The following is a 21,664-nucleotide window of genomic DNA, read 5'->3' on the forward strand; positions in this document are numbered from 1 at the left end:
AGACAGCACAAATGATCATAACCAGCATATAACTAGAAAATTTAAATGGGCGCATAATGAGGCGACAATGGCCATAACTTGTGAGTTCGAAGATGGAGACGGTTGCAACTTCACTTGGGAGAACACAACCGCATGCCATAACCAACAGATTCAAAGGCCAGGACTTCAACACATTTCAATTTCACCTTTACAGACTGCAATTGCAAACCATAACCTTCAAAGCATAGCCATAACCAACAAAGCCGAGAGGGAGAGAGGAACCTTACTAGCCAAACAAGTCTATAGTCCGAGAGCTAGCCTCTCCATGCAATATAGCATTGAGTAGGGTCTGATCTACATTCGTGGACAGTTTGAATCTTGCGGAATTGAATGTGATGCAAGCATTAGAAGAAAACCTAAAAGACCAGCATGCAAGACTTAGAATAATGTGAATTAGTACAGACACTCTTTAAAAATGCAAAGCTGGGATATGAAATCACCTGGCTTTCACAATATTTGTCCGTGTGGTGACCACCCTACCGCCCCCCTCCTGAGAAACTAATACTCGGCCATTCTCAATGGTGAATTTAAGAGATACATGGGTCTCATGTCTCGGTGATGAGACATCGCGATATAACCACACTTGTCTTTGTAGATGACCGAATTGGCAACTTTTGTCGATGTTCCATTATAAGTCCCTGCACAAAGTTCCTGGAATGATTAGCCCAACAAAAAAACACAGCCATAATCAGCCCATCGAATAAAGACAACCTCAATATCCAACAAAAACACACAGCCATAATTAGTGACAACCCAGAAAACCAGCAAAAACACAGCCATAATCAGCTTTACCTCATTTTGGGAAACATCAATGTTCAATGGCATGGAAGAAAATCTATCAAAGGTGTCCACAATGTGCTCATTGTTGGGTTCATCACATTGGTGACCCTCAGCCTCGACCATTGGAAGATCCTTGGCATCATCACGGGGTGGCATCTCATACAGTGGCATATCTCCAAGGCCATACTGGGAGCTAGAGCTAGTAGACCTGCTAATAGTTGTAGCCTCACCTTCCTTCGCCTTGGACCCTTCTCCCTCCAAGACCCCTCCATCTTCCTTTTTCTCTTCTTGTAGATTGTCCTCTCCTGGCTCATTTGGGATCTCATCATCACCAAGGTCATCTCCCTTTTTCTCTCCTTGGAGATTGTCCTCTCCTGGCTCGTTTGGGATCTCATTGTCACCAGGGGTTCCTTCCTTTTTCTCTCCTTGGAGATTGTCCTCTGCCTGCTCATTTGGGATCTCATCATCACCAAAGTCATCTTCCCAAAACACATCCTCATTGTGCTCTTCTTCACCGGTTTCATTCGCCTTCTCGCCTTGCATATCATTGTTTTCCTTTTCTTCCTCAATGTCATCCATCATCACATTCAGCCAGGGTGGCAACACCTTCACTCACCTCTGCATCAAGACCAAGCATAAAATAATGGGGTCAACATATTAAGAAAAAACTCAAACTCCAGAAAAACAATGCTTTAGATCAGTCATGAAGCGAGGTGTTCAACTTCTACAAGACCAGACATAGACAAACTTCAACATCGCATTAAAACCAAACAAAAACCGGACATGTAGAATCCTCGTCATGCACATGTGCATCAAGACTAGACATAGACAATCTGCATCAACGCACTAAAACCAAACAAAAACTCGATAAACCATATAGCGGGATGCACAAGTTCTTTTTTATTATGGCATGCATGTAAAATCCTCATCATGCACCTCTGCATCAAGACCATACATAGTTAAATGGAATCAGCGCATTAAAATCAAACAAAAACCTGGTGGTGACAGGCTGATTTCAACCCACAACCCGATTGCCATGAACCTACAACCCAAAGTTCCATGTGGCAAAAAAGGTGGCGCTTGGTAAACTAGGACAAGTATAAATGAACAAGGACAACTCTAAGTATACTTGAACCATAACTCGCCGATTTCAAGGTACACCCCAATGACCTCTTGGGTTGTCAGTCCTCGATTTCATGGCCATCAAGTGCTGGGTTTCATGGTTATCGAGGTCCCCATGGCAAAAAGGATGAAGATTGGTAAACCAGGACCTAGGAAAATCAATGACAAACATAGATAAACAAGGACAGAGTATACTTGAACCATGGAGGCACACAACATATAGTTGCATGGGTGGATGGGGACGGCATAAGAAGAGACTAGCTACTGCCATCATAGTGTGAGAACTTAGTATAATGAGCTTGGGCTTGAGGGTATGGGCTGAAGTTGCATGCATTGAACCTTTGGTGGATGAAGCTTCAGAGAAGTCCTCTACTTGCTCATTTTCTGAGGACAATCTTTCTCTAGATGGTCATATTTGTGTCAAAATTTGCATTAAAAGTAAGCATGAGGATTGCTCTTACCGCCATGATGTTGTTGCTAACGACCACCATGATTGAAGTTTGAATGGTAATAGGGAGGGAGCGTACTGGTGTTGAAGGAGCCTTGGTGTTTGGAGGTATTGCCGTGAGGCTTGGCCGGCTTTGCGGTTGGTGGCAAGTGCCACTGGATGGGCTCCCGTAGATTGACCGTAGAGAGCTTCTCCTTGATGGATTTTGGCCACCAAGGGTTGCACTTGTAGTTCCACACTACTGTGGTGATGAATGCCTACCAAGAGGATAGAAGGGCTACCATCAAAATAATGGTTTGTAATGTCTCAGGGACAGCCAATCCCCAGATAATGACCTCATCAAGAAGAACCTACCAAGCATCTATACACTTGGCAGTGCTTTGTCCTTCTTGCATGTTGGTGTTCACCAATCTCTTGATCAAGGAATCTTAGTAAACTAAGTCGGTATGCTCATATGTCTTGTGAAAGAAAGACCGTATAGCTTCTGCGGACTTCAAATACCGCACCATTGGCACTTGTCAATCTCCACAATGGAGGATGATCACATAGACTCCACTGACACAAGACTTGGACCTAGAGTCGAGACAACATCCCATAGTAGAAGCTCCTTGACGCAGAGCTCCGTCTTTAACTCTCATACTTGATAGTCGTTACCATTAAGTTTTTCTATGGTTTGATGTCTAGCTTTAAGAGAAGGGTAGGAGAGATCTCTCCCATGCCGTCAGGTTTCGGATACCTTGGAAGAGAGGAGCAAGTAGCAAGACGAATGTCGCTAAGAGGGATTTTTTGTATGCCTTGAAGAGAGGAGCAAGCAGCAAGACGAATGTCGCTAAGAGGGATTAAGGATTAAGGATCTAGTTGTTTGCAATCTTGAGTGATCTATTAAGCTAATAGGGGCTCTGATACCATGTAGGAAAAACCAAAACAAACACTAAAACAATTTAAGCTAATGACTAATGTGCGTAGTGAATAGAAAAGAGTACTCAGTTGAATGTATTACCTCGATTGCACAATAACATGGTGAATTGATACAAGACTTGTTTATATACATGAATGGGAGTTCATTGTGCGTGATAGCTAGAGCTAACTAGGGTTGCAATGTAGGAGCTAATGTAGGAAGGTAATTGGCCACTAATTTAGGGGTGATTGATGAGAGAAAATAGGACCTACTTTAGGTAATAAGTGGGATGGCACTCCCAATTACAAAGAAAGACAATGGCCATGAAACTTATAACTTGCTCACATGCTTCATGAAGCTTCAAAACATGCAAGGAACTTAAACATTGTCACAAGCAAATGGAGAAACACTTGGACAATGGTGGGTGGGTAAAACAGGCCCATAGTAACAAACAAGCACGAGGAAAGACCTAGTGGCCATGAAAGCTACAACCAGCTAACATGCTTCATGGAGCTTTAAATCATACAAGAAATGTAAGTTAAATTGTAGCATCCATAAGCATAGAAACACTTTGAACATGCTCACAAGGTTCCCTTCAAAACATAAAAGCTGTGAAATTACCTAACCTTTGAGGCTTAAACGCTTGTCATAGCAACCATAAGTAAACAAGGAACTTAACCATGCTTACATGATAAAACTTCAAACATACAAGGGACCTAAACAACATACATAGGCATGCAGGAAAGAAGTCACTTAACCAATTGATTAAACAGCTTACATGCGCATCATAGACTTCATCGATACGTTTTTGAATGCGTGCAAGGCGCAATTGAGCTGATGCATGGTAGGCAATCATGCACTCCTTCACAATATTCTCCACAAATTGCTCCTTTGGCACGGTTCTAAACTCTGGTCTGAGCTTTTCCCATTTCTCAATTGCTCGAAGACAATGAAGATCCTCAGCCTTTTTTACATTTATTGCGAACTTCCTCTCTTTGTCCTCAAACTACTTCTTTGCCAGCTTTTGCCATTCAGCTTTCTCTACTCTCGACCATGGTGCCTTGGCTCTCGAGGGCAATTCAGCCTAGGAAGAACGACCCGACTTTTGTACTAGGATGTGTATGTCAAGGCCATGTTCTCTCTTGAGATGCCTCTCCATTCGCCACCTCACCAACTCAAAGCCAAACCGTCCAGGGCATTCATCACTTGCACGACATTGTCGGGCAAGCTTCCCATCGGGCAAGAACACCTCCACATATGGCATCAACCCGGACGACATGAATTGCATGCTACTACCCTCAATATCCTTGTCATCTTCTTTGCATTCACCTGGCTGGCCTGCTTTCATTTTTGTATCATTCGGCTACCCCTCCTTCAACTTGGTGTCACTACCTCCTCATCAAGGACCTGTTTGCCTTTCCTTTTTGCAACTGCAGCCTCTGCTGCCTTTTTGTGGTAGGACATGGGTTGTGCTGGCATCTTCTCATCCTTCTCCTCATCCCAATCAAATGCCTTCTCCAACTTCTTCCTAGGTCGTGGATTGGTAGAAGCAGGCATTTGGGGTTGGCCTTCTTCAAAAGGGCTGGCTATGGGGCTGGCGTTCAGGTCTATGATCTGACTTGCTCTCAGACGGGGGCTACTTCGGATAGGTTTTGGAGGCATGGCCGCCGCTGCAGCCTCCCCAACCGTGGATGCTTGCTCAACACCATGCCCGCTCTTGGCCCCTTTCTTGTCGGAACGCTGTGTTTTTCCCCCTCTTGGCGCCATTGGGCTTCTCCAGCACCCCACACTGCCTATTGCTCACCTACCCCCTCCACAAAAAGGATATGCCAGACTCACAGGGCCCTCCTTGTGCGCAATACCCCATTGGCAATCGCTTAGCAATCGTGACGACAAGACCCGCTCCCGCTCCCTCAGATTTTGCATGCAGAGCCTCTTGCATGCCTTTGCATGGCCAAGGACACCTTCCCTCCCCCCCCAATCATGCAGCCCACCCCCAACGCAAATCCAAATCTTTTGTCCAGCTCAGCCACGATTCAGACAGCTTAGCCCTGCCACCCCACTTAGCCACGCCACATCAGCAGGCCTGTCCGCATTTACAAATTTTGTATGTGTTTACTTTTTATGATGACGTGGAGCGCCAAGATCCCCTCTCCCTTCATGCCCGGCTTCCCTGCCCTTGATCCCACCGCTCACCCTTCAATTAAGACCCCGTGTAAGTTAGTCCTGAGTCCCCCCCCCCCAAACCCCGTTATCCCTCACGATTACACGGTTGAGAGAGGCCATTTCATATAAAGAAAAGTTCTTTAATGTTGTCTAATAAAAGAATATAAAATGCTTTGATTAAAGTGATGAATTTCAACATGCTTATGACAAGATCTTGTAACATTGAGGATTTCCAAAGCAAATAATTGCTTGTTACGAGAAGGTTTGAGGCTAATTGCACCTCTTTGGACCGTAGTAGCTCTACCCCCCCAACTCAAATGGAAAATTACCCCTTTTCTCATGTGTGAATGTGAGGAAGAGGGGTAATGTCTTTCAAATAATGGATTAACCCCCCTGCATGTGGGGGGCACGTAAGCTAATTTTGCACCCAGCAATAGATTTTGTTATAGTTACAAAACGTGACTCTTAAGCGTTTCGATTGGCACCATTGGTCGAGGGGCAGGGCTTTGGGAGTGAAAAAAAATGTCAGGTGCTAAATGACAATGGATTTTTGTAAAGTTGCATACCCTCGGCTAGCTCGTGCTACAAGTCCAAGGCGTTCGTATGAAAGCTCTCTAAGAGCCCCCCCTCCGCCCCCCCCCCCCCCCCCCCCCCCCCCCTGTAGGCTTGCTAGAGGGACAATGGATTTTTGTAATTTTGCATACCCTCGGCTAGCTCATGCCATAAGGCCAAGGTGTTTTTGTGAAAGCTCTCCAAGAGCCCCCCCCAGAGGCTACTAGAGGTTCATTTGGCCAAATCAAATCCATGTTGTGCATTCTCATAAGGCAAGAAAAGTGCCCCTCCTAAATTGTCCAAGGTGGACTCAAGTGAAAAGAGCTTTCGACTCCCTCCAAAGAGGCTTCCCTCCTCCTCCAACATTGCTTGCTAGTCATCCTTGTAAACTATTCTTAAATGCATCTCCAAATAAAGCATCTTACAATGAAATTAGACACAAGTAGGTAGAGTGGAATATGTGGATGCAAGCATTGACTGGTTGTTGCTTAGTTATGGGTCTGTAAATAAAGTTGTTGGAGGGCCCTCTTAATTCGGAAGGACCTTTTGCAAAGTGGTAGTTTGGTCATTGTATGGGTGAGCACTCTAAAGGCTTCAAGTAGTGAGCACAAGTTGTGTTCCCACAAATTTGACCACATCGGTGCACAAGTCTTCACATATGTGGTAGGACTTTTTAATCGTCCATTACTGGTTGTTCAATTAGTGTAGCTCAAACCTCCATATCTCTGATCGGATACCTGTGTGCATCCTCCCATGGCTACTCTTCCTACAAGCTTCATCTATGTGTTGTTCAGCACTGGCACTCTCAATTGCTTGTTTTGGCCCACTATTGCTCAATGTACTCAAGCTAGCAACACTCCCAAATTCCCTTAGATTCAACGGAGATGAGTGAAATGTGAAAGCAGGATTCAATCTACAAGATCGATGTACGTGACAATGCCAAAAGTGATGATGATTGAGAAGATTGGTCCAAGCTAAACTCCAATGCCTTCGTGTAAAGATCACGTGTGGTTTGGAAACCTTTTCCCAAAAAACTTTTTACGCCTAGAATGGTGGTTGCTCTATGCATTTGAATCTATTCTTGCACATGTGGTAGCTCTTGAATTTTCGATTGTTATGCCTCTTTAGTTGTCTTGCATGAGTGCGTGGATGGCAGAATGGAATATTTGACACATCATGCTATCAAGGCATGAACCTGAACATCTCTAACAACCCAACCTATTTTCTCACTAATAGGTGTGGCAACACTAGCACTAACTATGTCAAAACTTATAAATCCTGCAATAGGATCAATAAAACATGAACCTGCAACATCCTCAACACTATTTGATTTTGTAACATTTTTGTTTGCAAGTGCAACACCAATAGGATGTACATCAACTCCTTGCATAAGATTCCACAATCCCTTTGCCACTAATACATGATGCATCATATATGTCCACAATAGGTAATCGGTCCTATCTTTATGTGCATGTCTGTCGCACATGTCAATGCAAGGGACTTGCCGACACACTATGTGCGATCCGCAAATGGCTCCAAGCACACAACTAGACTAATCTAGCAAGCTCAAGAGAGCAAGGGTGAGTCACTCACCGCCCTATGCTCGCCTTCATGGAGAATTCCTCGCCGCGAAGAAGAAGGAGCCATCGCTGCGCCACGTCGCTCAACTGCTTCACCGCTACCGTGCCATCATCACAATGCTCGATCACACACACACACACACACTCTCTCTATCTCTCTCCCTCTCACACATACACACATAAGGAGATGGAGATGGAGCAAGAGCGCTCTTCAATTGCACAAATGAAAGAATAATTGATTTTTTGGTTTAGGTAACTTTTATATGAGCTCGCCCCATTAACACTTGGGCGCCCATACTTAGCCAACTAACCCTTGAATGTTCCTGTTAGAGTGCACCTCTCATCGGCGATCACAATTACCCTTTTCCTATTGGACCGACAAGTCTAGTCCCTGACTCTACCAAATAAATAATATGGTGTATGTCGTAGGTGATAGGGTGTCCGTGAGCCGTGAGGGTTAACATGCCCCCCTTCTTGATGTAGATTCCGTCCTCCAAAGCTATTGAGTTGAAGCTCGTTTGTCGAGGTGGAAGAGCCTTTGAGATGAGTGTCCTTAGCCTTCTTCAGTCATTGCAAAATCAAACAAAATTGGCATAGTAATTGCATTCTTATATACAATTAAAAAGCATATGCAGTTATAGACAGACAATTTGATTGGTAACAAAATTTTAAACCATTTTTCAGCAAATAAAACATTAAATTGCAATATAATCAAATGCATAAACAGCTGTAAAGATAAAAAATTAAACAAGTCTGGGGTCGCTAATTTAACGGTCGAAAGGCAATAAAGATTGACTATTAATACCATGGGTAAGCTTCTCAATTTTCTCTGGTCGATTAAGTTGTTTAATCGTGAGAGCCAAGTATTTCATGTATGAGGACTGACTAGAGGCTATACCTAGAAGAACTTGTAGTTAAGATACGATAAAAGGAATTGCTCACGAAATCATTGCCTGACTGATTTCCTTTTCTTTGACCCCCCAAAAGTCTTTTCTCATTGATTTACTTTTGATGTGTGTGCTTATTTTGTATGCCTTGGGTTTTTTGCTTTTCAAGGAAAAGCGCCCACACTAAGAACCTCTAGGGCTCTAGTACCATAGGCGATACATGTGAGTGGAGTAGCAAATCAAGCTGAGATTTCTCTTTCAGCTTAAGATTTTACATTGTGGCACTTTGATTTTTATTTATTTTTGTTCATTTTCAGCATTTTAATTTTGTAACTTTGGGGGGTCATATAACACTGTTACACTCCCCAGGCTCATCACATTATTAAACTCACTTTATATTACTTAAGCTAAAGGTCAATAGGGACTAAGCCCACTAGAAAGCCCTAGTACATCACACACAATGCTGCCTAAATCGGATTAAGAACCTAAGTAACCATTGATTATTAGGAAGGCATTCCCCATGGTATTAAGAGAAGAGCTCTAACACCTAGCTTGATCAAACTAGCTTAATTAGATTGCTTGATTTTTAAACTTAGACAAGTGATTATGATAAAAATTACATTGAATTTAATGTTTGATACTAAGCAAATGCGTTGAATCTTATGCTACCAATTACAATTAAAGCAGACAAACATGGATGCAAAAAAAGATAAGGGGCAATGCTAATGGACAAGAACACATGTTTGTGTTGATGATCGCGCTTGATTTGAAGAGTGAACGAGAGAAAGATCCCATGAAGGTTCAAATCCTAACAACAACAACACATTTCTGTACACATTAGGAAACACAAAGAATACCTCTAAGAGGCACATCAGTGGGAAGAAAGAACTTTGCTAATCACTAAACTCTAAAACAAAAACACTCCTATCATACTAATCCTACCTACCCTCCATCACTCGAGTGATGAGGATCAAAGGTGTTTTATGACATAGGTGTTTTTGTTTCAGTGTACCGGATGTGAATGTGTAGGTCTGGGTCAATGTTTTGACTTTTATTGTGCATAATTGTTTGCTAATTGCTCTTGCTCTTTATTATTTTTGTTTTTTGTGAGTATAATAAGGCTTTATATATACATTCCCTAAGATTGGGAGATTGAGAGGTCAGGGAGGAAGGTTGAGAGCTGGGAGTGAGTGAATGATGACTGTCAGCAAAAACTCACCCCTTCCTTGGGTAGATCATACCATTTGAAATGTGTTTGTCATCCTTTGAAACCAATTGTTCCAGTTGGTTATAGGTGAGGATTTTTGCTAGTAGTTTTCTATTACCTTAAGTGCCTCGTCAAGTTGCAAGGGTGGTAAGGTACTCTCCCAGGATCGAACTTGAAGTTGTTCATCAAGTAATTCTTGAACACTGGGAGGTGTGGATTCATTTGTAGCTTAATGTAGGTCCACTATTGTAGGTGGAGGATGTGGAGAAGCTTTTACCTCTATGGATGCATTACATGAGGAGCTAGAAGCTTCATGTGACTCCCCCCTTCCTGAGCTAGGTGGAACAAATTGTTCTTTCTTCGGTACCCAAACTAGCTCTAGAGCAGGTGTGCAGCATTCTGTGATTTTTTCTTTCCACGATCGTCAATTTGTTCTGGAGCTACAGGATTGGGCGCACATGGGTCAGGTGACAGGTAAGAACACAATCAACATTTTGGCACCCAGATTTGATCATTTCCTTGATAGTAGCCTTAGGCTTCCAATAGTTGTTTAGGAATCCGCCGCCACGTTTCCTTCCATTTTTTGGGGTGAGTGGGATGTTTCTTACAAGGCTTTTGTTTTTTAGCACTAGCTATGGTCGCTAAAGAAGCTTTAGGGACCCACTTGTATGTTTTCTTCGTTATATTAGGATGAGTCTTGTCAGAAGCTATATGCATTGCTTGTAGCATATTTAAGGGTACGTGCATTTCATCCCCCTCAGGTGTTACCCAGGTCGTCCCCCTTGTGAGGGCCATGCCCGGGGACCACCGGCTATACCATCTCCACATGGATACACCGTGATCTCCGACATCCCTCTCGCTTGAGACCGACACCAAGACAGGACTCATCCTCCTCTTCAATGCCAACTCAAGGGGGTGATAACATTCATTTTCTCTCATATGGATCCCTTAACCCCGAAGAACCTTCCTTACCGATCAAACTTACCAATCGAAGTCATCAGACTAACTTGGAACTCAACCTCCCAGAGTCAATTGGTGGGAGTTCTATAATTCACCCTTGGTTCAAGGTCATTGACGCTTTTTTCCTGGCTAGGACCGAGCACAGCCGTCAATGCATTCCCCTAAGGTGAGTGTATTATAATCTACATGAATCCTCGATCCCAAGTTGTTCCCCGCTCCGTAGTTTGGAATTCCTTTTCCCTGCTCTGAATTTAATTGCTAAGACAACATAAAATTGGGTTCAACTTTTCGGCCAATAATTAACCCTCCGGAATCCGCCCACCCACCAGACCGTTTGATAAATGCACCTTCACAAGGTAGTACTATGATACTAGAAAACAGTATTCCAATCATGGCGAACCAAGAATACATTTCAAGCATTTGAAAGCAGCATGCAAACTGTTGCATACCCTTGCAAATGTGCATTTATCAGGTCATTCCCACCTTTTCCTTTATAGAATATTTTTACTTCCTTTTTCGTTTAATATTAGTAAGATTATCTGGTTATCTTTCAAGCAATCACATATACTTCTCCACGCATATCCCAATCCTTGTCCCAGGACTCGGGTATCCTGTCTCCTCCGCCACGTGAGAAGGCGGCACCTTTACACAGATTCCAATTCTTATTTTTCTTTATCTTGTGTAGGAAAGGCCTAAAAAATAATCTACTTTAGGTTCCTTTTAAATCGATAATCCCGAGAAGAAGAGCAAAGGTCCGGCTGATCAGGATGATTGCGGAATAGCCCATTTAGGTTCCTAGCCTTTCCAAGGTTCCTTTTTCCCAAACAATTTGAAGAGTTCCTTAATTAAATCACATCCTTCTCCCTTATCATGATCCCTCCATGGATTCTTTTTCCTTCCTTATTTTTTGGTCAGCATCAGGACTACCCGGACTAGGCCGATTTCCAGACGCATCCGCGGGTCACATCCACCCGATCGGGACACACTCCCATTCAATCCCATTTCTAGGGCAATGAATGAACCCTAAGCTCAAACATTGACCAACATTTATCAGCCCTGGCCGAAAAGGATCATCCCTCATTGTATCCCACATGTAAACACCTGCGCCGACCTTTTTTCAAACAATGAAGACAAATTCACACTTAAATCGCTATGTTATGCTAGGGCTATCCACGTCATTCTTCTCGGTAAAGTTTTTAATCCTAGTTTAAATTTTTAGATTAAGCTCCTTGAGTTATGAACCCTTAATTCCTAATTCCTTTTAATTTTCTATTCAAACAAGACCTTAAGAAAACAAAGAATTTCATGGAAGTTTAAGGTTTTGTCTCTACGTAAGTTTCAAGTTATCCCCGACTTTGATGAATCCCATTTTGGTCCCTTTTCATCCTTTGCAATCCATGGGGCATCTCCATGGAAGCGATGGGAGTTTTATGTTCAAGCAACACGATCACGACATCCGTGAAGCTATCCCCTTACTCCCACCCTTCGAATTTGCAAAACAAACTACAAACTTGAAATGAACAATGCATATGCTTTCTATAACGAGTTTTTGCTTTGGTGTGATCTATGCGTGATACACACAAAACATTCGAGATACACCAACTTACAACCTTGGGCAACTAATCAAAACTTCCTATGAGTTCTTATGCAAGAGTAAAACCCTTCTATGCATGGTAGTGTAAAATGGCAAAGTTTCTAAGAGTGGATTTGTTAGTGTATCGTAAAATATGCATGTAATAGTGTATGAATGATTAACAAATTCTTCTTTAGAAAGGGATTTAAGTGTACCTTTAATACCATGGAGAGGATTAATCAAGTGGCTTAAAGAGGCTTAAGGTTTCGGAACCTTAATGTGTAGATAGTAGGGTCTTCTCCTTGCTTTGGAAGAGTAACGGCAAGTGTATTGACATGGCCGGATCTTTTCCGCTTCCCTTTGCTTGAAACCACCAATTTGGCTATGGGAATAGAAGAGATTAAGAAAATTCAAGCTATGGAAAGCTTGTAAGTTAAGAGAGAGATAAGGTGAAAAGTGTAATGGTAGTTTGGAGTATGGTTATGGATTATCTTGAGGAGAGAGGTGTGTGTAGGGTGGGTGTGAAGAAGGAGGATTAGCTATGGCTTTCATAGCTCATTTTCAAGCTTGCAATTTCAAAATGTGTAGAGAAATGAAGTGAAGTGAAGTGTAGCAAAGCGTAGCGAAGTGTTCAATGAGTAGGGAAGGCCTCCTTTTAAGCTTAGTTTTGATAAGTCCCTTAACTTATCGTGATAATTTACTTCATATCTTGATATGTTGTTTTTCTTTTCAAAGCTTCTCCAACAAGCTACTTATGCAAGAAGCTTCTTTTCCTACAAGTGGCTTATGCATGAAGCTACTTTTCTACAAGTGGGTACTTTTTTTTTAATTCAACAAGCTATTTTCAACAAGTGGCTTCTTCAAGAAGCTACTTTTCAACAAGTTACTATTTCACCTTATCCTTATTCTTTCTTTGATTTCTTATGCATTTTTTTCTTGAGCTAAAACTAACATCCCATGCATTGTTTATATCCATGTTTCCATGGTGAAAACCGAATGTCTCTCGTGGATAGCTTTGCATTGGTTATATCCACGTTCCCATGGTTAAAACCGAAAGCATCTCGGGGGTAGTTAGGGTGCTTTACTTGATCGTATTTGGAAAGTTGACGGCTTAGGTATTTCAGCAAGAGTAAGGGCTAAGAGGAGGACCTTACAAACTCCCAAAAAAAAAAGAAAGAGCTGTCCTTAGCTTGAAATAAATAAGGAATATGGGAAATCTTCATTCGCACGTTACACTTTTAGCTTATGGGTAACGCTAATTTACCCTTTCTTGGCTGGCTAGCCTATATAAGGTGCACTATATTTTCTTTTCTTCCAGTATTATTCCCTTTGTCTTTCACTTCTCTTTCCATCCCTTGTCAAAATTCCTTAGGTTTGTCTCTTTACTCATTATCTTACGTTATGGATCGGTGGCGAGAGCTAGTTTTATCTGTAGCCATTCCTCATCTACAACAAAAAAGTGAATCTGTGAGGAGAGATTTTGTGGAGCGATATAGGCGCCTGCTATTTTCTCACTTGGAAACTTCAGTAGCTCAAACCAAATGGCGGACATTTTGAAGTATAACAAGGGTGACCCTTTGGGGTTGGGATCACTTTCGTAATAATGTCCGTTTGGCTATGGTTACTGAAGCTATGGGTTTGGGTCCTCAGTATTACTGCGTGATGAGGTCAATGCATCGAGGTTTTTCAGAACGATTCTTTTTGCTTGCTCAATTCCTTCCTCATCAAAAGATATCTATATCCTCACTTTGGTTTACCACTTAGAGGGCCCCTTAACTTCACACCTCATACTAGAGAGATTAGTGCAATAATTTCACAGTGAATCTTTCCTATTGATGAGAGGCCTAATATGTGCCCTGCTTGTGATAGTTGCTTTTGTGATCATGTAATGGATGGGCTTATTGACCTCTAGAAAATGTATCTTTGTTATATCCCTTAACAAGTTCATCATGTTCTAAGATCTTGGTGCCTGTCTTAAGTCCTTCTTTCTCTGATTTTTCTTGATGGATATAATGAAAGTGGTTTTGAGTTATTATATATTGTATTTGATAGAAGTCCCTAAGAGAATTTCAAACTTAGCTAAATCTATTTATTGATTTTGTATACACAGATCCAAGTCACAAGATGTAAAGGAAAACGCTAATCTCGCTATTATTTAGCAAAAGGTCGGTTACAAAAGTTCAATAAGATAGAACTTGGATTTTGTAGTTACATGGGCTAACATGGTTTAGTTTGATACAAAAAAGAGGAGAATCCTGATAAAAAAAGATGAGAAAACTGAGAAGTAAGGCGGTCCCAATCTTTTCAAGAGGCATCTTCAATGGGATAGCCCTTCACTGGACTAAAACCTCCCGAATTGTTCGATGTTGTAGCTTCCACTCCTTCATTTCTAAAATTTGTTCTGGCTCCATCTTGAATTCTTCCCGTGTGATAAGAATAGTATCTTCATCATTTAGGATGTGAAGGGGATCTGCAACATATCTTTTTAGCAAGCTAACATGAAAAACATTGTGCACATGCAAGTGAGGGGTTAAAGCGAGTTTGTAAAATTGGTCCCCTATCCTTCTCAAAATCTCAAAGAGTCCACAATATCTATACGCTAACTTTCTATATTTTCCCAATTTGAGTGAACTTCTCTTTGGCTTGACCCTAAGGAAAACTCTATCTCCTGCCTTAAAAATCCGGGGAGATCTATGTAAATCAGCATAACTCTTTTGCCTGTCACTTGCTCTCTTAAGGTTCTCCCTTATTATTTTGATTTGACGATCCATTTCTTCAAGTGTATTCTTTGCTGCAGGTACTGGGAGACTTGAGTCGGCCATTCTGAGCAGAATGCTATAGTCTTGTCCATAAAGAGCTTTGAATGGTGACATTCCTAGGCTTCTATGGTAGGAAGAATTATAAGCAAATTCCACTAAGGGTAAAAACTTGATCCAAAGATGAGGTTGTTGACTGCAGTATGATCTCAACATATCTTCTATGAGTTGATTAACTCTTTCAGTTTGTCCATCTGTCTCTGGATGATAGGCTGAACTTAGGTTTAATTGAGTGCCTAAGGATTGGAACATGGCCTTCCAAAACTTAGAGGTAAACTTGGCATCACGATCAATGATTATCCTAGCAGGTATTCCATGTAATCTGATAATTTCTTTTACAAAAATTTGAGCAATATCTGCTGCAGAGGCAGTGGTTTTGACTGGGACAAGGTGAGCTACTTTGGTGAGTTTATCCACCACCACAAAAATTGAATCAAAATTTCCAACAGTCTTGGGTAACCCTGTTACAAAATCCATACTGATGCACTTCCACTTCATTGTAGGTATATCCAATGGTTGTAGCTTCCCAGGAATCTTAACTCTTTCAGCCTTCACCTTTTGGCATACCAAACACTTCTTAACATACTGTAAGTTATCCTTTTTTATCTTAGGCCAGTAGAAATTCTGTTTAAGAGAAGCAAACGTTTTGTGACAACCTGGGTGAGCTGCAAGGGGAATTTCCAACAGTCTTGGGTAACCCTGTTACAAAATCCATACTGATGCACTTCCACTTCATTGTAGGTATATCCAATGGCTGTAGCTTCCCAGGAATCTTAACTCTTTCAGCCTTCACCTTTTGGCATACCAAACACTTCTTAACATACTATAAGTTATCCTTTTTTATCTTAGGCCAGTAGAAATTATGTTTAAGAGAAGCAAACATTTTGTGACAACCTGGGTGAGCTGCAAGGGGAGTTTCATGAGCTTCCTTTAGAATTTGCATCCTTAAGCATGTAGGTATGCACAATCAATTCCTGAAGAATAAGAGTCCATCATGAATAGAGTAGTCTTCCAAATATCTTTTCTGAACTTGAGCTTGGATTTCTTGGATCAACGGACCAAATTGCTCATTAGTTGGGAGGGCATTTTGAACTTCTTCGGGTAGAGTTGAATGGACTAGTGTAATGGCAAGGGCCACTACTCTTCCGCTTAGAGAATCGACAGCTTGATTTTCCTTGCCTGGTCTAAATTTGATCTCAAAAGTGAACTCTTGTAGGAACTCAACCCATCACCTTTGTCGCATATTGAGATCTGGCTAAGTGAAAATCCACTTGAGACTTTTGTGGTCAGTAACAAGCTCAAACATCTGACCTAGAAGATAGTGTCTCCACTTTTTGAGGGCATGAACCACAACCAATAGTTTCATGTCATGGGTGGGATACTTCTTCTCTTGAACCCTGATCTGTCGTGATTCATAAGCTATGGGATGGCCTTCTTGCTGTAGGATCCCACCTATACCTTGTATGCAAGCATCCACTATCACCTCAAAGGTTTTTTGAAAATGTGGAAGTTTGAGAACATGTTCACTGGCCAAAATCTCCTTTAATTTGTTGAAGGCTTTATCCCTCTTGTCTGACCAGATAAAGGGTTGCTCCTTCTTAGTGAGTTCAGTGAGAGGGCCTGCGATGAGTGCATAGTTGTTAATAAATACTCTACACCATCCTGTGAGGCCAAGAAATCCCCGTACTTCTGAAACAATCTTGGTAATGGGCCACTGAACTACAACTTCCACCTTAGTTGGGTCGGGAAACCTTTGAAACTATGTATCCCAAATAGGCAACCTTCTCTACACAAGAAAGAGCATTTGCTACGCTTGGCGTAGAGTTGGGCTTTTCTGAGAATCTCCAAGACATGGAGTACATGCCGTTCATGATCTTCTCTAGTCTTTGAATATATAAGGATGTCATCACAGAAGACTAAAACAAAATCATCTAACTCTGTCCTGAAGAGGTCGGTCATGAGACGATTAAATGTGACACGGGCATTAGTTAGGCCAAAAGGCATGACAGTGAACTCATAATGCCCAAACCTTGTGTTAAAAGCTGTTTTCGGAATATCCTCCCTTTTTATCCCAACTTGGTAATAGCCTGACCTGAGATCAATCTTGGTGAAAAATTTGGAACCACCGAGTCGATCAAGCAGCTCATCTATGCGAGGCAAGGGATACTTGCTCTTGAAAGTACACTGATTTAGGCCTCGAAAATCTATGCAAAGTCTGAACGTTCCATCTTTCTTCTTTTGGAAGAGTACAGGAGCACCCCAGGGAGAGACACTTGGTTTGATGAAACCTTGTTCCAAAAGCTGAGTCAACTGATATGGATTCGGAAGGTGACATCTTGTAGGGAGTCCTTTCTATTGGTTGGTCACCAGGAATGAGCTCGATCTCGTGTACTAATTCCCTAGGTGGTGGAAGAGTTGTCAATTCCTATGGAAAAATATCTTGATATTCATTTAGCCATTCAGGCTCTGATTCTTCTGATTTGGTCTTTGGTTTATTGAGCCTTATAACAAAAATTGACAGTCCTTTCTTTAACCCCTTAACCAAACGACTGGCTTTGACCACCTTCAGGGGAGCTTTCCCTGTCCTGCCTTGCACTGAGACTTGTTCACCCTTTGAGTTTGAAAAAGAGATGCTTCCTTCACTACAATAAATGTTGGCTTTATTTTTGCTCAGCCAATCCATCCCTAAGATTCCTTCAAATCGGCCCATCTTTAGGATTCTAAATCTTTGTTGGGTTGACTGACCTTTTAGTTGAAAGGATAGGTCTACCATCTGTTCATCTGTCAGAATGGTGGATCCCATTGGTAGAGAAACCCGTAACTTATGGTCGGTGGGTTGGGAGGTGACTTGCAATCTTTTTACACTTTTAGGTGGCAAAAATGAATGTGAGCTACCAAAATCAATAAGAAAGGAAAGAGTTTACCCTCATACTCTCCCTTAGTCTCAAGAATGGAGAATTGTCGATTTTGGCCACTGGAGTCCAAGGCAGCATAGATGTGGGCTTGCTCCTCCATCTCATCCTTTACTGAAATGAAGTTCACAGTGGATGATCTAAGTGGGTTGTTGGTTGGATTTTGTCCATGAAGATGAGGCATAGGATTAGGTCTTTCCTGTGCTCGATTTCTCCCTCTGGTTTGAAGGTTTCTGAATTGTCCCCCTTGATTGGGTGGATTCAGACGGTTAGCAGGAGGCACCAAATAATTGGAGTCATTTCCTTTAGGGCATTCGTCCTTCTTATGACCAAACTCTAGGCACTTGTAGCATTGAATTTGTCTTCCACTTTGAGTGATAGGAAGGGCATTCACACGAACAAGGTGGGGTGGCAGTTGGGGTTGCCAGTTGGCTTTGGGATAAATGGTACTTTATTTGCTTGATAGGGCTGACTATGGTAAGAAGGAAATTCTCACTTCCTATTAAACAATTAACCCTTTCGAATCCGCCCACCCACCGAACCGTTTGATAAATGCACCTTCACAAGGTAGTACTATGATACTAGAAAACAATATTCCAATCATGGCGAAACAAGAATACATTTCAAGCATTTGAAAGCATCATGCAAACTGTTGCATACCCATGCAAATGTGCATTTATCAGATCGTTCCCACCTTTTCCTTTATAGAATATTTTTACTTCCTTTTTCCTTTAATATTAGTAAGATTATCTAGTTATCTTTCAAGCAATTACATATACTTCTCCAGGCATATCCCGATCCTCATCCCAGGACACGGGTATCCTGTCTCCTCTGCCACGTGAGAAGGCAACACCTTTACACAGATTCCAATTCTTATTTTTCTTTATCTTGTGTGGGAAAGGCCTCAAAAATAATCTACTTTAGGTTCCTTTTAAATCAAGAATCCCGAGAAGAAGAGCAAAGGTCCAGCTGATGAGGACGATTGCGGAATAACCCATTTAGGTTCCTAACCTTTCGAAGGTTCCTTTTTCCCAAACAATTTGAAGAGTTCCTTAATTAAATCACATCCTCCTCCCTTATCATGATCCCTCGATGGATCCTTTTTCCTTCCTCATTTTTCGGTTAGCATCAGGCCTACCCGGACTAGGCCGATTTTCGGATGCATCCACTGGTCACATCCACCCGGCCGGGACACACTCCCATTCAATCCCATTTCTAGGGCAGTGAATGAATCCTGAGCTCAAACATAGACCAATAGTTATCAACCCAAGCCGAAAAGGACCATCCCCCGTTGTATCCCATAGGTAAACACCTGCGCCGGCCTTTTTCCAAACGATGAAGACAAATTCACACTTAAATCACTATGTTATGCAAGGGCTATCCACGTCATTCTTCTCGGTAAAGTTTTTAATCCTAGTTTAAATTTTTAGATTAAGCTCCTTCAATTATAAACCCTTAATTCCTAATTCCTTTTAATTTTCTATTCAAACAAGACCTTAAGAAAACAATGACTCTCATGGAAGTTTAAGGTTTTGTCTCTACATAAGTTTCAAGTTATCCCCGACTTTGATGAATCCCATTTTGATCCCTTTTCATCATTTGCAATCCATGGGGCATCTCCATGGAAGCGATGGGAGTTTTATTTTCAAGCAACACGGTCACGACATTCGTGAAGCTATCCCCTTACTCCCCCCTTCGAATTTGCAAAACAAACTACAAACTTGAAATGAACAATGCATATGCTTTCTATAATGAGTTTTTGCTTGGTGTGATCTATGCGTGATATACACAAAACATTCGAGATGCACCAACTTACAACCTTGGGCAACTAACCAAAACTTCCCATGATTGCTTATGCAAGAGTAAAACCCTTCTATGCATGGTAGTGTAAAATGGCAAAGTTCCTAAGAGTGGATTTGCTAGTGTATCGTAAAATATGCATGTAATAGTGTATGAATGATTAACAAATTCTTCTTTAGAAAGGGATTTAGGCATACCTTTAATACCGTGGAGAGGATTAATCAAGTGGCTTAAAGAGGCTTAAGGTTTCGGAACCTTAATGTGTAGATAGTAGGGTCTTCTCCTTGCTTTGGAAGAGTAACGGCAAGTGTCAGATCTATGATCAATTATAAACCTGTTTCCTAGGGGATGTGCTCGACAAGTTACAAGATCCACTCGAATGACAGAATCTTGGAATTGCAAGTAGACATGGTTTTTGGACCAGTCATGCACCATTTTTGCTTCCCTCATGAAAGGATGTCCTAAGATCATCTCAGATGCCATAGTGTGCTTGGAGAAGTCCATAACAATGAAGGTAAGTCTTATTTTATGTCCAAAGACCTTGATCTTGAGATCTTTTAGCATCCCAATAGGTTTAACAATAGACCCATTGGCCATCTTCACTACTATGGTTGTGGTTGCAAGGTGAGGTCTTCCCATAGTTTCCCAGCAATTTTTAGTCACAATGCTAACCCCAGCGCCACCATCAAGGATTCCCTTCACAATTAATCCCTTGGTAGTCATTGGTATGGTTGCATTGGATTAATCGCCCTCAAAGTATTGTCCCAACTTGTTAACATGTATTTCTACAACAAGGTTCTCATCTAGGTTGGGTTGTGGATCTAAGTGTTCCTCCTCTATTGGCATCTCCCCAACTCCAACCATCTGTGCAAATTGTGGTAGCCCAAACTTCAGTTCTCCATTGAGGAAGGCTCGAAGAGCTGAGACTAGCTTAGGGTCTTTATATAGTTTGGACATGATGCTGATTCTAACTTCTGAAGACATGAAATCCATTAATTTGGCAATGTTTAACGGCACCTTTTGGGCTTCATTCCCTTGACATGGGAAAGATGGATCTCCATTTCTTCGATAGGATCAGGTAGTCCCTCTGTAAACATTCTTTCCATCAAGAAGTGAGTACGCCCACTTTACCATGACTTTAAGTCACTTTCTTCTTGGATGACACTAGGTATGGCTAAAGGTCTATGGAGTTAGTGAGGTTGTTGTTGCATAGGGAACACGGTGTCCGTAATCTGAATCTGCCTAGGTGCTAGTTCTAGTTCCCTTTGGGTATCTTCTACCAAACTCCTTAATTGCTTGACTGGCACGATCTCCTTTGTAGGGTTTGGATAAGTTCCTATCTTCTTCTTGGATCTTGGCCATTGTGGCTCATGAAGATCTTCCTTGTTGGTTTCTATCTTAGTGGTCATTTTGGTCTCCATGCTTTCACCTGAATCAGAATCCTTTTCAGCGTCGTTCATATATACGGGGTCGTCACTGGTCCCTATGGTCTTTGAACTAGGGTCTGACTTCGCTTCTTTTTGCGATCTCTTCCTTCATGTTTACTTCTTTTTCTGAGATTGGGAAATTGATATCGTGTCTCTTTCCTCAAGAATATAATTTTGTTTTTGAAGCATCGATCATGTGAGTACGTTTATCGGTACCATAGGTGTACTTTGTGATGGCTCCTCGGTAACCTCAATCAAGTTTAATGGCATGATCTTCGGTGCATTTGGATTATCTGGACATTGGGCAATCAAATGATCTATGCCATATCGATTACACATGAGTATCGGCATTGTAGATGTGCTCGCTTGATTGTTTGCATTAGTGTGGCATTCTTTTGTAGCTTAATAGGACACTCGGCCACATGATGTGAACCTCCACACTCATAGCATTGAAGAGGTGGTCTCCTTAGCAATGTAATTGATATTTTGGCCGCTTG

General features: G+C 41.7%; 1 pseudogene; it reads right to left on the reverse strand.

Moving 5' to 3' along the window:
- Positions 1-4,675: 4,675 nt before the first annotated feature.
- LOC147440436 (uncharacterized) lies at positions 4,676-5,213 on the reverse strand (annotated as a pseudogene).
- Between the last annotated feature and the right edge of the window lie 16,451 nt (positions 5,214-21,664).

Source organism: Adiantum capillus-veneris, chromosome 15 (assembly GCF_014529385.1).
Source record: "Adiantum capillus-veneris isolate H3 chromosome 15, ASM1452938v2, whole genome shotgun sequence".
Classification (NCBI taxonomy): domain Eukaryota; kingdom Viridiplantae; phylum Streptophyta; class Polypodiopsida; order Polypodiales; family Pteridaceae; genus Adiantum; species Adiantum capillus-veneris.